Raw genomic sequence first — 17,790 nt, forward strand, 5'->3', positions numbered from 1 at the left:
TTATTTGCTTCACGTATTCCAATCTCTGTCTTCCTCTACAGTTTTTGCCCTCTACAGCTCCCTCTAGTACCATGGAAGTCATTCCCTCATGTCTTAGCCGATGTCCCATCATCCTGTCCCTTCTCCTTATCAGTGTTTTCCACATATTCCTTTCCTCTCCGATTCTGCGTAGAACCTCCTCATTCCTTACCGTATCAGTCCACCTAATTTTCAACATTCGTCTATAGCACCACATCTCAAATGCTTCGATTCTCTTCTGTTCCGGTTTTCCCACAGTCCATGTTACACTACACATGCTGTACTCCAGACGTACATCCTCAGAAATTTCTTCCTCAAATTAAGGCCGGTATTTGATATTAGTAGACTTCTCTTGGCCAGAAATGCCTTTTTTGCCATAGCGAGTCTGCTTTTGATGTCCTCCTTGCTCCGTCCGTCATTGGTTATTTTACTGCCTAGGTAGCAGAATTCCTTAACTACATTGACTTCGTGACCATCAATCCTGATGTTAAGTTTCTCGCTGTTCTCATTTCTACTACTTCTCATTACCTTCGTCTTTCTCCGGTTTACTCTCAAACCATACTGTGTACTCATTAGACTGTTCATTCCGTTCAGTATCATTGATATCCTTTCACCTTGTATTTTAATTTCACTCCTGAACCTTTCTTTTATTTCCATCACTGCTTCCTCGATGTACGGATTGAAGAGTAGGGGCGAAAGGCTACAGCCTTGTCTTACATCCTTTTTAATACGAGCACTTCGTTCTTGATCGTCCACTCTTATTATTCCCTCTTGGTTGTTGTACATATTGTATATCACCCGTCTCTCCCTACAACTTACCCCTACGTTTTTTTTCAGAATCTCGAACAGCTTGCACCATTTTATATTGTCGAACGCTTTTTCCAGGTCGGCAAATCCTATGAAAGTGGATGATTTATTCAAGCGAAAGAACTTCACTAATTAAGTCAATAACGCGTTAGTCCACCACTGGCAAGCACTTATTCGGCTTAGCATTGGTTGACAGAGTTGTAGGGTATCATCCTGAAGGACATCGTGCCAAATTCTATCCAGTTAGCGCATTACATCGTCAAAATGCCGAGCAGGCTAGAGGAACTTACCCACAGTGCTGCAAACGCTCTCAACAGGGGAGAGATCTGGCAACCTTGCTGGCCAAGTTAGGGCCTGGCAAACACGAAGACTAACGGTAGAAGCTCCCGCCCTGTGTGGGCGGGCATTGTCTTGCTGAAATGTAAGCCCAGGATGGCTTGCCATGAAGGGCAACAAAACGTTGCGTAGAATATCGTCGACGAACCGCTACCCTGTAATGTTGCCGCTAATGACGAGCAAATGGTCCTGCTATGAAATTAAATGGCGCCACAGACCATCACTCTTGATTTCGGACCGTGTGGTGGAAGAGTCAGGTTGGTATCCCACCGTTGTCCGGTTTGTCTCAACACATTTCCTAGCTGGTCATCGGGGCTCAGTTATAAGCGGGACTACTCACTGAAGACAAATGTACTCCAGTCAATGAGATTCCGGGCCGAATGTGGCCGACACCTCTGAAAATGGACTTGTAGTTGTACAAAGGTCAATTGTAGTCGGCGTAAGAGCCGCCGTGAGCTCAGCCCCTATTCTATGAGCCACCTATTAATGGTCCTTGACGTCACTGAAGCACCAGCTGCACATCGAATCGACGATAACGACTAATCCGGGGCTCTGAGTGCCTCTCTGACGACTGCATGGTCATCTAGGTCTGTCGTCTCTCTCGGTCGACCCTTCCTTCTTGAAGCTGTCTTCATTCCCGTCATCATAGTCTAATTGTACCAGTGGTCTAGGCGTAGCGTCTTCGATTCATAATCAAAACGTCTTCGGTCCCGGGTTCGATCCCCACCACTCCCTAAATTTTGATAAATAATCAGCATTGGCGGCCGAAGACTTCCGGCATAAGAAGTCAGCCTCATTCTGCCAACGGTCTTGTCAAAGAGGGCGGAGGAGTGAATAGAGGTTCAGGGCACTCTCTTGTCCTAGGGGTGGGAATTTGCCCCTAAAGACGGAAGAATCAGCAATGATCAACGACATGAGGATGCAGAAGGCAATAGAAACCACTGCATTAAAGACACGTAACGAGTATCCACAGGACATGTGGCCTGTATTTGAAGAAGAGTCATGACTCTCCATTGGCAAAAGATTCCGGAATAGTCCCCCATTCGGATCTCTGGGAGGGGACTGCCAAGGGGAGGTTACCATGAGAAAAACATTGAATAATCATCGAAAGGATAACGTTCTACGAGTCGGGGCGTGGAATGTCAGAAGCTTGAACGTGGTAGGGAAACTAGAAAATCTGAAAAGGGAAATGCAAAGGCTCAATCTAGATATAGTAGGGGTCAGTGAAGTGAAGTGGAAGGAAGACAAGGATTTCTGGTCAGATGAGTATCGGGTAATATCAACAGCAGCAGAAATAGGTATAACAGGTGTAGGATTCGTTATGAATAGGAAGGTAGGGCAGAGGGTGTGTTACTGTGAACAGTTCAGTGAGCGGGTTGTTCTAATCAGAATCGACAGCAGACCAACACCGACAACGATAGTTCAGGTATACATGCCGACGTCGCAAGCTGAAGATGAACAAATAGAGAAAGTGTATGAGGATATTGAAAGGGTAATGCAGTATGTAAAGGGGGACGAAAATCTAATAGTCACGGGCGACTGGACTGCAGTTGTAGGGGAAGGAGTAGAAGAAAAGGTTACAGGAGAATATGGGCTTGGGACAAGGAATGAAAGAGGAGAAAGACTAATTGAGTTCTGTAACAAGCTTCAGCTAGTAATAGCGAATACCCTGTTCAAGAATCACAAGAGGAGGAGGTATACTTGGAAAAGGCCGGGAGATACGGGAGGATTTCAATTAGATTGCATCATGGTCAGACAGAGATTCCGAAATCAGATACTGGATTGTAAGGCATACCTAGGAGAAGATATAGACTCAGATCACAATATAGCAGTGATGAAGAGTAGGCTGAAGTTCAAGACATTAGTCAGGAAGAATCAATACGCAAAGAAGTGGGATACGGAAGTACTAAGAAATGACGAGATACGTTTGAAGTTCTCTAACGCTATAGATACAGCAATAAGGAATAGCGCAGTAGGCAGTACAGTTGAAGAGGAATGGACATCTCTAAAAAGGGCCATCACAGAAGTTGGGAAAGAAAACATAGGTAAAAAGAAGGTAGCTGCGAAGAAACCATGGGTAACAGAAGAAATACTTCAGTTGATTGATGAAAGGAGGAAGTACAAACATGTTCCGGGAAAATCAGGAATACAGAAATACAAGTCGCTGAGGAATGAAATAAATAGGAAGTGCAGGGAAGCTAAGACGAAATGGCTGCAGGAAAAATGTGAAGACATCGAAAAAGATATGATTGTCGGAAGGACAGACTCAGCATACAGGAAAGTCAAAATAACCTTTGGTGACATTAAAAGCAACGGTGGTAACATTAAGAGTGCAACGGGAATTCCACTGTTAAATGCAGAGGAGAGAGCAGATAGGTGGAAAGAATACACTGAAAGCCTCTATGAGGTTGAAGATTTGTCTGATGTGATAGAAGAAGAAACAGGAGTCGATTTAGAAGAGATAGCGGATCCAGTATTAGAATCGGAATTTAAAAGAGCTTTGGACGACTTAACGGTCAAACAAGGCAGAAGGGATAGGTAACATTCGATCAGAATTTCTAAAATCATTGGGGGAAGTGGCAACAAAACGACTATTCACGTTGGTGTGTAGAATATATGACTCTGGCGATATACCATCTGACTTTCGGAAAAGCATCATCCACACAATTCCGAAGACGGCAAGAGCTGACAAGTGCGAGAATTATCGCACAATCAGCTTAACAGCTCATGCTTCGAAGCTGCTTACAAGAATAATATACAGAAGAATGGAAAAGAAAATTGAGAATGCGCTAGGTGACGATCAGTTTGGCATTAGGAAAAGTAAAGGGACGAGAGAGGCAATTCTGACGTTACGGCTAATAATGGAAGCAAGGCTAAAGAAAAATCAAGACAATTTCATAGGGTTTGTCGACCTGGAAAAAGCGTTCGACAATATAAAATGGTGCAAGCTGTTCGAGATTCTGAAAAAAGTAGGGGTAAGCTATAAGGAGAGACGGGTGATATACAATATGTAGGCCGGCCGAAGTGGCCGTGCGGTTAAAGGCGCTGCAGTCTGGAACCGCAAGACCACTAGGTCGCAGGTTCGAATCCTGCCTCGGGCATGGATGTTTGTGATGTCCTTGGGTTAGTTAGGTTTAACTAGTTCTAAGTTCTAGGGGAGTAATGACCTCAGAAGTTGAGTCCCATAGTGCTCAGAGCCATTTGAGCCATATACAATATGTACAACAACCAAGAGGGAATAATAAGAGTGGACGATCAAGAACGAAGTGCTCGTATTAAGAAGGGTGTAAGACAAGGCTGTAGCCTTTCGCCCCTACTCTTCAATCCGTACATCGAGGAAGCAGTGATGGAAATAAAAGAAAGGTTCAGGAGTGGAATTAAAATACAAGGTGAAAGGATATCAATGATACGATTCGCTGATGACATTGCTATACTGAGTGAAAGTGAAGAAGAATTAAATGATCTGCTGAACGGAATGAACAGTCTAATGAGTACACAGTATGGTTTGAGAGTAAACCGGAGAAAGACGAAGGTAATGAGAAGTAGTAGAAATGAGAACAGCGAGAAACTTAACATCAAGATTGATGGTCACGAATTCAATGAAGTTAAAGAATTCTGCTACCTAGGCAGTAAAATAACCAATGACGGACGGAGCAAGGAGGACGTCAAAAGCAGACTCGCTATGGCAAAAAAGGCATTTCTGGCCAAGAGAAGTCTGCTAATATCAAATACCGGCCTTAATTTGAGGAAGAAATTTCTGAGGATGTACGTCTGGAGTACAGCATTGTATGGTAGTGAAACATGGACTGTGGGACAACGGGAACAGAAGAGAATCGAAGCATTTGAGATGTGGTGCTATAGACGAATGTTGAAAATTAGGTGGACTGATAAGGTAAGGACTGAGGAGGTTCTACGCCGAATCGGAGAGGAAAGGAATATGTGGAAAACACTGATAAGGAGAAGGGACAGTATGATAGGACATCTGCTAAGACATGAGGGAATGACTTCCATGGTACTAGAGGGAGCTGTAGAGGGCAAAAACTGTAGAGGAAGACAGAGATTGGAATACGTCAAGCAAATAACTGAGGACGTAGGTTGCAAGTGCTACTTTGAGATGAATGAAGAGGTTAGCACAGGAAAGGAATTCGTGGCGGGCCGCATCAAACCAGTCAGTAGACTGATGAAAAAAAAAAAAAAAAAAAAAAAGCATCGTTCCTGTTTAAATATCGAGCGACTCATCAATTACTCCAACCGGCTTCCTTGTGCTCTCAAATGCTGATATCTGCGTATATCGTTCGCGCGCCTGTCTGAGAGACATAGTTACTGCCCAACTGAGTACACGAAATGAAATTCGCAAAGAGTTTATGCACTGGTATCAACGTGCCAGGTGTGTACAAGATCCCCTGCCACTGTGGGAAGGCTTATATTGGTCAGACAAGATGGACCGCTGAGGACCGATGTGTTGAGCACCAGCGGCACACACGCCTGCTTCAACCTGAGAAATCTGCAGTGGCGGAGCACTGTCTCACTGAGGGACATAGAATGCTGTATGACGAGACACAAATGATTGCCCCTGCATCTCGCTATTGGGACTGTGTTTTAAAAGAATCCATAGAAATTCGTTTATCTGATAATCTTATTAATAAAGACAAGGATTACCTTTTAAGTAAGACTTAGAGCCCAGTGTCATCAGACATTAAAAAACAACGGTCTGTGTTTCGATCGTCGGAATAATATTTAATTTTTGATAGCCATATCTCGATTTCGCCTCTTTCCACCACTGACGGCACGGTGTGTTTACTTGCGCTAGAGGGCAGTTACGGCATCTTCTAGCGCACGCGTTGTGGGCCTTCTGCGGCCTATACAGGGGCCGCAGCTTGCTCTGAGAAGTCAGTTCCGGCAAGATCGTGTACCAGCACTCTCACATGAAGATGGCGGCCAGTTGGACCGCTGAAATATTGTGTCAAGATGGCGTTATGATCCAGCTGCACAGCCTAGAAGAATATTATCAATTATTACGCCGGGAAAGCCTTCGTAATCACAACATGACCCCTGTTTACTACCGTTGCCAGCTGCGGGATGGAGCGCTGCAGCGATACCCATTCATGCGTCCGCTACCAAAGTTAACAATTTCGCAATTTCCATCAATACCTGTATGAAAATCAATTTGTGACCAGTTTGCGTAACTTCTTTGTGGTGAGTCTTCTATTTCGTCCTAGAGTGTAGTTCGGTGAATCCATCTTGGAGCTGTCAATATAAATTATCACTAGGTATGAACATTGTCAAAATACTAACGCGAATTCTTTACAGGCGAATGGAAAAACTGATAGAAGCCGACCTCGGGGAAGATCAGTTTGGATTCCGTAGAAATGTTGGAACACGTGATTCAATACTGACCCTATGACTTATCTTAGAAGAAAGATTAAGGAAAGGCAAACCTACGTTTCTAGCATTTGTAGACTTGGAGAAAGCTTTTGACAATGTTGACTGGAATACTTACTCTCTTTCAAATTCTGAAGGTGGCAGGGGTAAAATACAGGGAGCGAAAGGCTATTTACAAATTGGACGGAAACCAGATGGCAGTTATAAGAGTCTAGGGGCATGAAAGCGAAGCAGTAATTGGTAATGGGGTGAGACGGGGTTCTAGCCTCTCCCCGATGTTATTCAATCTGTATATCGAGCAAGCAGTAAAGGAAACAAAAGAAGAATTCGGAGTAGGTAGTAAAATCCATCGAATTGTAATTCTGTCGGAGACAGCAAAGGACTTGGAAGAGCAGTTGAACGGAATGGACAATGTCTTGAAAGGAGGATATAAGACGAACATCAACAAAAGCAAAACGAGGATATGGGAATGTAGTCGAATTAAGTCGGGTGATGCTGAGGGAATTAGATTAGGAAATAAGATACTTAAAGTAGTAAAGCAGTTTTGCTATTTGGGGAGCAAAATAACTGATGAAGTAGAGAGGATATAAAATGTAGACTGGCAATGGCAAGGAAAGCGTTTCTGAAAAAGAAAAATTTGTTAACATCGAGTGTAGATTTAAGTGTCAGGAAGTCGTTTCTGAAAGAATTTGTATGGAGTGTAGCCATGTATGGAAGTGAAACGTGGACGATAAATAGTTTGGACAAGAAGAGAACAGACGGTTTCGAAATGTGGTGCTACAGAAGAATGCTGAAGATTAGTTCGGTAGATCACATAACTAATGAGGAGGTATTCAAATGGCGCTGAGCACTATGGGACTTAACATCTATGGTCATCAGTCCCCTAGAACTTAGAACTACTTAAACCTAACTAACCTAAGGACATCACACAACACCCAGTCATCACGAGGCAGAGAAAATCCCTGACCCCGCCGGGAATCGAACCCGGGAACCCGGGCGTGGGAAGCGAGAACGCTACCGCACGACCACGAGCTGCGGACGAGGAGGTATTGAATAGAATTGGGGAGAAGAGGTGCTTGTGGCACAACGTGACTAGAGGAAGGGATCGGTTGGTAGGACATGTTCTGAGACATCAAGGGATCACCAATTTAGTATTGGAGGGCAGCGTGGAGGGAGACCAAGAGATGAATGCACTAAGCAGATTCAGAAGGATGTAGGCTGCAGTAGGTACTGGGAGATGAAGAAGCTTGCACAGGATAGAGTGGCATGGAGAGCTGCATCAACCAGTCTCAGGACTGAAGACCACAAACAAATGAACATTGTCGAATTAAATCAGGTGATGCTGAGGGAATTAGATTAGGAAATGAGACACTTAAAGTAGTAGATGAGATGGGTTTTGCTATTTGGGCAGAAAAATAACTGATGGTGGTCGAAGTAGAAAGGGTATAAAATGTAGACTGGCAATGGCAAGGAAAGCGTATCTCACGAAGAGAAATTTGTTAACACTGAGTATAGATGTAAGTGCCAGGAAGTCGTTTCTGAAAGTATTTGTATGGAGTATAGCCATGTATGGAAGTGAAACGTGGACGATAAATAGATTAGACAAGAAGAGAATAGAAGCTTTCGAAATGTTGTGCCACAGAAAAATGATGCAGATTAGATGGATAGATCACGTTGTAAGAGGTCCACGACTAAGGATTTTACTGCTAGCGCACTTGAGCAGATGTAACTTCAGTAGATTGCTCACGCACTGCCTGCAATATGTAAGCTACAATAGAATCGCAGACCAGAGAGCAGTATCGGCTGCAGTAGGAGTAGTAGCTCGCAGTCGGGCGGTTGTGTCAGGTCGCTCTAAGAGAGCAGTTGTCTAGTTGTATAGCTCACTGAGAGCATTTGTGTCCTGTATGGAATTACCAAGGCCTGTCGTGGAGATCGGTGGTGATGCCGGAGCAATGTAGTATAAGGTAAAAGCAAAAATTATTAGTTACAGCCGCGCGCATATGTAATTTGTAACAACTGATTTTGTACTATTGTTATATCAAGTCCCATGTATATGTTTTTAAAAAATCTTTTAATAATAATCTTTCTTATAAAAATAACTTTTGACAATCATTCATCTGAATTTAAAGATTTTATTAATATCTCCTATCCATGGTCATCCCGATTATCGTAAGGAAAAATCAGTTGTTTCTTTTTATACATGAGAAATCTAGTGGCCAGCATTGCACTGGGATGTGCCAGAAAAATTTCTTATAGGAGCAGATATATACGCGTTATCCGGCGACATAATTGAGGTAAGAATTTTCAGTTTATTCAGAATGACTTTTCAGGACCATAACGCAGCATTGCTGACGTCCAGATTTCCCAGTTTAGATTCACAGTCAGTTAATTATTGAAAGGTTATATATGAGTCACATTTTCATTGGGAGATTAGACAGATTATTGTCTCCGAGGTTGCCGGCCGCGGTGGCCATGCGGTTCTAGGCGCTTCAGTCCGGAACCGCAGGACTGCTACGGTCGCAGGTTCGAATCCTGCGTCAGGCATGGATGTGTGTGATGTCCTTAGGTTAGTTAGGTTTAAGTAGCTCTAAGTTCTAGGGGACTGTTGACCTAAGATGTTAAGTCCCATAGTGCTCAGAGCCATATTTTTTGTTCCGAGGTGACGGAAATAAACTGTTGGGAAGTTACAACGTAACTAATGAGGAGGTACTGAATATAACTGGGGAAAGGAGTAATTTTGGGGACAACTTGACTAGAAGAAGGGATCGGTTCGTAGGACATGTTCTGAGGTATCAAGGGATCACCAATTTAGTATTGGAGCTCAGCGTGGAGGGCAAAAATCATAGTGGGAGACCAAGAGATGAATACACTATGCATGTTCAGAAGGATGTAGGTTGCAGTAGGTACTTGGAGATGAAGTTTACGGGATAGAGTAGCATGGAGAGCTGCATCAAACCAGTCTCTGGACTGAAGATCACAACAACAACAACAACAACAACACGAACATTGCGAGCCCAAATACACTCCTCAGCTATTATACAGACCGCTCCGTATACAAGTCAGTCGCGTTCGGTGTGGATTACAATGTCTTGAAGTTGAAACGGATTGACGTCGAAATTACTGGTATTTATAGGATAAAGACTGTCCTCCCTCGTTCCTTTCCTTCAGTTATATCACCCATAGCCTCCGCTACGCACAGCGTTATGTTGTCGTAAAATATTGGAAGATCGAGGTTTGATATCAAAATAAAGTGACGCTGCTGGAAAGTGTTAAACCAGGAAGCACCAACCTGACGTTTATTAAACTTCGATGAAGTTTTTATCACCTAACAAGTATTAAACGATTCAACTTCCATTCCATTCGAAAATGACACCTATCGTCAAACTCAGATTGAGGTGTGATTCCCACGGCTCGAATACACCTTTGTATTATTTGTAATACAGAAACGAATAGCCTCCCAATGTCCTCTTGAGGAATTTCTTGCCATACACGGTTCAAATGGCGTGCCAGTTCATAAAGATTGCTGTTTCCCCATTGCATTGCCATATATCTTCCTGAATACCATGCTTTTATAGGAATAAATGGTTGAATCCCTGAAAAGTTCTGTCCTCTCCGTCTGACAGGTTTCCCAGGATGGGTACCATTCATCCAATGCCAGTTTCGTAACAGTGGTTACGAAGACTGCATAAGGTAGCTGAACAAATAAATGTATTCCGTCCAAGCTGCCACTCACTGCTAACTGGTCAACAATTTTGTTGCATGTGTTTGCGGAACGCCCTTTGACTCATTGAAACTGCACTCTTTTGAATCGTTCGATAAGCTGAAATATCAGTTCCGTACACGGAAGAATTAATAGTTTTCGGGTTGTAGGACTGATGAAGTTCTACTTTTTTCCAGGGCGCTCATTGAATTTGTTATCATTAGAATACCGCTAATGTTACGCAGTGCGTATCTGAGTGCCCTTGCTGTCGCCCGAACCTAAGCCGTGAGCTGTTCGCTCCAGAAGGAAGGGTGTACATGATTCCCCTTTCCGTAGAGAGACAGTACCATGCAAATCCTGTTTTTCAATCTATTCAGGCCGAATTGGAACTTCAAATAGTAAGATACTCATTATTATGGCAAGTTACTTACTTTTTCCAGAATGCTGTACCCACTTCACAGTGGCACAGTTACAACGGGTGGTCAAGAAGTATGGAAATAACGCTTGATATGAACGTTTAGTCATAAATTCAGATGTTAGCCAAGCAAGACGTTTTAGTTGTTAACAACAAATATCAGCAGTAATGGTTACACCTCGGGGAAGCAATTCGTAATACAACACACCGTTGTTGTTTCACCAGCTGAGACTTTGGTGGATGTGCGCAGGTCTTTGCATGTGAGTTGCTGCTTTGTATGGACTCAGCCATTCCTTTCTTTTCTTTATGTTAGCACAAATAGACAATTTCTCGTCGCCAGTAACGATACAGGATGGGAATGTTGGGTGTTGTTTACGAACCAGTTCATGACGAGAAAGTAGAGATGCACATATAGGCACCCCCTGATTTTTGTGGTTTTGGCTTAGAGCGTTTTTGAACCTTCCCCGTTGCATGTAAAGGTCACACGATGGTGGAATGATCACAGTTCATCACATCTGCACAGTTCTCGAGTTAACTGAAGAAGATCACTGAGGATTAATGCGTTTAAACCATCTTCATCAAGCCTAGAAAGTCTTCCTGAACGTGGAGAGACATAAATGTCACAACGATCCTCCTTAAAAGGCGATACCCTTTTCTGTACCGTGCTCTGTCCAACATCATCATCCCCATATTTTTGTTGTCTCCGCCGCTGTCACCCCTTCATTAAACTCAAACAGAAGAATATGATGGACATGTTCCGATTTCCCTTGGCACTCCATTTTCTAGCGTCACAACTCCACTCGCCATCTCCAAATGACATAATGACAATATTGAGACTCAAATAGGAAAAGCGAACTGTAAATAAAAACTGAATCTGCAGTAGCCATCAGAAAGACCGCGGGAGGCGCAAATCGGCTCGGCGCGTCACGGACGGTAGTGAATTGACCCAGTAGGGGAATGAACTGTTTACCATAACCGCGTAAACGCCGGTAAACTGGCGCCAACGGGGCGATCCAAGGCCGGAATAAGTTTGTGCATTAAACAAAGAAACTGCCGCGCCCGTATCTACTTGCAGTTTTAATCGGCGCGACCGAACCGACACCTCGATAAAGAGTTTGTGTGCCGATGCGTCGGGAGCCTGGCCCGATGAAACTTCCTGAATGTCAACGTCCGTGTCCTCTGTACCTGCTTCCTCCGATTCTTTTGAGGCTGAGCGGCAAACTTTAGTAATGTGTCCTTTTTTATTACATTCGCGACAAACGGCCCAACGCTGGGGGCACTTCGGCCGATCGTGATGTACATAGCACGATGCACAGGACGGTAACAGGGGCCGGCGGCCAGAACTGTTTACGCGCCGTGCGGGAGCGGCCGTAACGGCCGGATTGTACCGCTCGCACGTTGTCCATCCCGGACGCAGTGGACGCGGCCGCGCTGCCCTGAACCGCCGCGACGTCGCACCACGCTTCCAACTGTTGACCTGCGACGTGAGAGACTTCATACGAGCAATGAACAGGACTTCCTCGAGGGAAGGGTCTTCTAACTGCAGGGCCCGTTACCGGACCTCCCTATCAGGGGCCGAACGAACAATGACGTCGCGTACCATAACGTGGGCATACGACTCTCGCGACTGCTTGTAACGCCGGAAATGCATATCCTCCTATTTCCATCTATTGTACTATAAATTTGTTTTCCTTATTTTTGTTACCTGCATATATGACATTTCTGTGTCTTTGCATATTGTAATTGTTTTACTATTTGTATATATATTTTTATGCATTTATGTCGATGTATAATTGGTTTGTTTCGTAAATATTATTTGTATTTTTACGCTGGGTCTTGCCTAGGGAAAACTGATATCGAACGATTACATCGATAGGTCGTGTGAAGAATCAAAGTGTGTAGGATCTTTGGTAGTGTTAACTCTGCCGCGTGGAGCGCGGGCCGAGGGAGAGTCTGGCTGGTGTGGTGCAGTGGAGCAGGTGTGTTGTGTGAAGCTCCCGCGAATTGCCGCGCTTTCGGGGTTTGGCAGCATGTAATTGCGCTCGACTTGCGATGGTAGTTTCTCACATGGTGTCGCGGACGGGAAGCATTAGCTGGCGCACATCAAGAGCCCGTTTCGTCTGGTGACTGTGTCGAGAAGAAGGCGCGCCAACATCCAGCTTCTGCAACAGCGACGGCCGACAATGAGTGACTGTCGCCACCTTCTCGATCGACGGCTTCAAACCTTCAATCAACCAACAAGGAAGACTGGAAGCACGTAAACTTTTATAACTGTATGGCAGACCTCAGTTTTTCAAACTTTTAAAATTGTTGCATCACAAAATTACAGCAACTTAGCATGAACGTTTGTTGCTCATTGTCCCAATTGCATTACCAAGAAGGGTCCCTTCCTTTTCCGGAATGAACCCGAGTGTCGTTGAAATTCAAACGCCAGCATCATTCGATTTCACTGCTTTAATTTCAAAGTTCAGTTAAGGTATTCATAGCTGGCTACAATATTCAGATTACAGAAGCACAAATTAAGAGTGCGAGTTTTGTTACCGTATTTTAGCTTACCTGTGACTGCAGCTCAGCTTGGTACGTACTAAATTTTACTACTGTTAATTGTTCAGAATCATTTAATTCAAGTTCAAAGTTAAATCCCTTATTTCTAAATTGCGTAGATTCAAGTAGCTTTTGAAATGATTGTTGAGGTAGTCCAAGACTAACCGTATTTTACTGTATTTCGATGTGCTTCAGAAAGAAAGCTCACTATTAACTTCAATCACTAAATTAACTTTCGATTTCCTGTTTTATTAATTCTTTTGTTAAATTAAGTCAGAGTGTAGCGAAATTTATTACTTCTGACAAACTTTCAGTTTTCACACTGCACGTGTCAACCTTCAGTTGCCACGCTTCTAGTGCTAATTATATGTGTTGTAACAGTTGTGTTACTAAATGTGACACTTCTGTCACTCAATGTAACTGGGTTTTCTCTTTTGATGCTGTCAATTGTCAGGATGAGCATTCTAAAGCATTCTGTCAGGGTGAAAATATTAGATAAATTAACTTTTCTTTCTTAACAACATGTGGGCAGGGTGGGTTCTTCCTTGGCTCGGGTATGAGGTCGAATGAAACATCATTTTTACATAAGATAACTTTTATTGAAGATTTGTACAACTGTATCTTACGGGATGTTCTGGTTCGGAGAGCGGCAGCTGTGTCGTTTACGTAGCCTTCTGCTGCGGCAGCGGCGGCGGCGGCGGCGGCGGCGTCTGATTACGCCTGGCGGTGTGTATCTCGTGTCGCCGTCTCGCCCAGCTGACCGAAGACGCGCAGCGCGAGGTGGCCCGTTTAATTATTGCGAGCGACGTCGTGCATCGGATGGTGATACCTTGAATGTGGCGTCCCAGTGTTTCTCTTCTCTAAGCGGCCGCGTGTGTTGTGCGTCGGCCAGCAGAGCGGCGCGGCGGGGAAAGGCCAGTGTCCCGGACTCGAACCACGGACTCCCGCTTGCCAGTCTTCGGCTGTCAGGTCTTCATCCCAGCTCACAGGTGACTGCTGAAGTGAGGCCGTCTCCTTCCCGTCCTCACGAGTCACCCGGGTACGTAAAGATCAGACTTCAAATACCTTTTAACTTCTGTCTTCTGGCGCCGAGGCTGCTGCTTGCTATTCCATTACAGCGGCGGACTTGGTGCGTCTGTGCATGATGTAGTCTCTTCTTGCATGACGGTCTTCAGCACCGAAACGAACTTAAAACAACTGCTACGCTTCTTCACTTCTTCGTCTTCTTCGTCGCTCGTCTCCGTCTTCGTCTCCGTCTTCGCCTTCGTCTTCCTCTCGTCTTCATCTGTCGGGCCCACTGCGTCTCGCGTATTTATTCACTTCAGTTTACTGGAGGTGAACGACTTCACGGCCATTGCCTCTTCTGTCACGTTGAAAAGATTCTCGAAGATTCTTCTTAACGTCGATCATTGGCTCTTGGAATGTAGGCGAGGGCCTTTGCTCACATGCGACAACTGAGAAACACGTGAGCCGGTCGGGCGATGCCCTGACGGCTGAATCGACAGCTGACTTCACGGTCATTGTCTCTCTGTTCTGCTGTTTTGCCCGCTGAATGCCAGTATGTAACTCTCTAAACTAAACCAAGTTTTTCATTTATATTCTAATTTCTACTTCACTTCGATTTCACTAATTTATTTACTTAAGTACCACTCAACAGTGTAATAACCTTTCGTTTCAGTTACTATAGTAATTGTCCTTAGGACTGGCGACCGTAATTTCCCCCAAATCTCAAATATCTAATTACCACTAGTTAATTGTTAACGTAACGGCCGCACATTTACTTTCTTTATTAACTTTATCCCTTTTCAAAATTAATTTCCACCTGTTTCATTAACATTTTTCCTTTCATTTAGATGTAACCCTTTCCTCCCTCTTTACCGACAGATTAACTTCGGTGACGATTGCTTTTCCCAAATTTCCATTAGGTACACGCGGTTTAATTTTTCACTGTCATTAAGGTCGATAAGTGAGGGGGAGGTTACATGCTCCGTGACAAAATGACACTTGCGACTAAGACCATGCAGGGTAGCGGCCCACGCCCGGTAAGATTGATGGGGCTGTTTCTTGCATTGATAGAACTCGACCCTAGCCGCCGCAATATGCGTGCGGCGGCGATAATATGAAGACAGCAATGAACACAATGCGTCAAAAGACAAGGAAGAGGGTTCCTGCAACGGCGCTAGCTGCCGCAAAACTTGATACAGCGAGGGAGATATACAAGACAAGAAAAGAGCACGACATACCTCCGCATCGGCAACATGAAACGCCTGGAAATGCTGCCGAAGGCGATGTTCATACGCGTCCCAATCCTCCGCCGTCTCGTCATACGGGGGTTAGGGAGGAGGGAACGGCGCTGGAGCAGACTGCGTGGAGAGCAACGCCGGAAGCACTTGTTTCATGGTGGCCATGAGCTCCGTCTGCTGCTCGACCAAAACCCGCACTAAATCCTCCATGCCGTGGATAAGCCGCGAAACCGGAACAACGACACAACACGCGAAAGAACGACCCTACTCGTCGCCAATTGTGTAGTAACACTGTTCACGTTTTACGTCGCACTTCACTTAGCGTAGACCGGGACTGTGTCCTAGGCATGCCCGATGTGAACTGAATGGGCACGGCCCGTGCTGCCTGAGTTGTTGTTGTTGTTGTTCCGCCGGCAGAGGTCGTGTCCGAATTCTCGTGTGCCCTCTGGTGGACGGGACTCTACTTGCGGCAACTACCGTCCGTGACGCGCCGTGTCGATGTGCGCCTCCCGCGATCTTTCTGATGGCTACTACACAATCGATACCCGGCCGCTGTGGCCGAGTGGTTCTAGGCGCTTCAGTCTGAAACCGCGCGACCGCTACGGTCGCAGATTCGAATCCTGCCTCGGGCATGCATGTGTGTGATGTCCTTGCGTTAATTCGGTTTAAGTAGTTCTACGTTTAGGGAGGGTTACTCATGGCCTAGGGGTAGCGTCTTTGATTCATAATCAAAACGTTTTCGGTCCCGGGTTCGATCCCCCGCCACTGCCTAAACTTTGATAAATAATCAGCATTGGCGGCCGAAGACTTCCGGCATAAGAAGTCAGCCTCATTCTGCCAACGGCCTTGTCAAAGAGGGCGGAGGAGCGGATAGAGGTTCAGGGAACTCTCTTGTCCTAGGGGTGGGAAATTGCCCCTAAAGGCAATGATCAACGACATGAGGATGCAGAAGGCAATGGAAACCACTGCATTAAAGACACGTAACGTGTATCCACAGGACATGTGGCCTGTAACTGAAGAAGTGTCATGATGATCTCTCCATTGGCAAAAGATTCCGGAATAGTCCCCCATTCGGATCTCCGGAAGGGGACTGCCAAGGGGGAGGTTACTACGAGAAAAAGATTGAATAATCAACGAAAGAACAACGTTCTACGACTCGGGGCGTGGAATGTCAGAAGCTTGAACGTGGTAGGGAAACTAGAAAATCTGAAAAGGGAAATGCAAAGGCTCAATCTAGATATAGTAGGGGTCAGTGAAGTGAAGTGGTCAGATGAGTATCGGGTAATATCAACAGCAGCAGAAAATGGTATAACAGGTGTAGGATTCGTTATGAATAGGAAGGTAGGGCAGAGGGTGTGTTACTGTGAACAGTTCAGTGACCGGGTTCTTCTAATCAGAATCGACAGCAGACCAACACCGACAACGATAGTTCAGGTATACATGCCGACGTCGCAAGCTGAAGATGAACAGATAGAGAAAGTGTATTGAAAGGGTAATGCAGTATGTAAAGGGGGACGAAAATCTAATAGTCATGGGCGACTGGAATGCAGTTGTAGGGGAAGGAGTAGAAGAAAAGGTTACAGGAGAATATGGGCTTGGAACAAGGAATGAAAGAGGAGAAAGACTAATTGAGTTCTGTAACAAGTTTCAGCTAGTAATAGCGAATACCCTGTTCAAGAATCACAAGAGGAGGAGGTATACTTGGAAAAGGCCGGGAGATACGGGAAGATTTCAATTAGATCACATCATGGTCAGATAGAGATTCCGAAATCAGATACTGGATTGTAAGGCGTAACCAGGAGCAGATATAGACTCAGATCACAATATAGTAGTGATGAAGAGTAGGCTGAAGTTCAAGACATTAGTCAGGAAGAATCAATACGCAAAGAAGTGGGATACGAAAGCACTAAGGAATGACGAGATACGTTTGAAGTTCTCTAACGCTATAGATACAGCAATAAGGAATAGTGCAGTAGGCAGTACAGTTGAAGAGGAATGGACATCTCTAAAAAGAGCCTTCACAGAAGTTGGGAAGGAAAACATAGGTACAAAGAAGGTAGCTGCGAAGAAACCATGGGTAACAGAAGAAATACTTCAGTTGATTGATGAAAGGAGGAAGTACAAACATGTTCCGGGAAAATCAGGAATACAGAAATACAAGTCGCTGAGGAATGAAATAAATAGGAAGTGCAGGGAAGCTAAGACGAAATGGCTGCAGGAAAAATGTGAAGACATCGAAAAAGATATGATTGTCGGAAGGACAGACTCAGCATACAGGAAAGTCAAAACAACTTTTGGTGACATTAAAAGCAACGGTGGTAACATTAAGAGTGCAACGGGAATTC

This window comes from Schistocerca cancellata, chromosome 1 (genome assembly GCF_023864275.1).
Source record: "Schistocerca cancellata isolate TAMUIC-IGC-003103 chromosome 1, iqSchCanc2.1, whole genome shotgun sequence".
NCBI classification, from domain to species: Eukaryota; Metazoa; Arthropoda; class Insecta; order Orthoptera; family Acrididae; genus Schistocerca; species Schistocerca cancellata.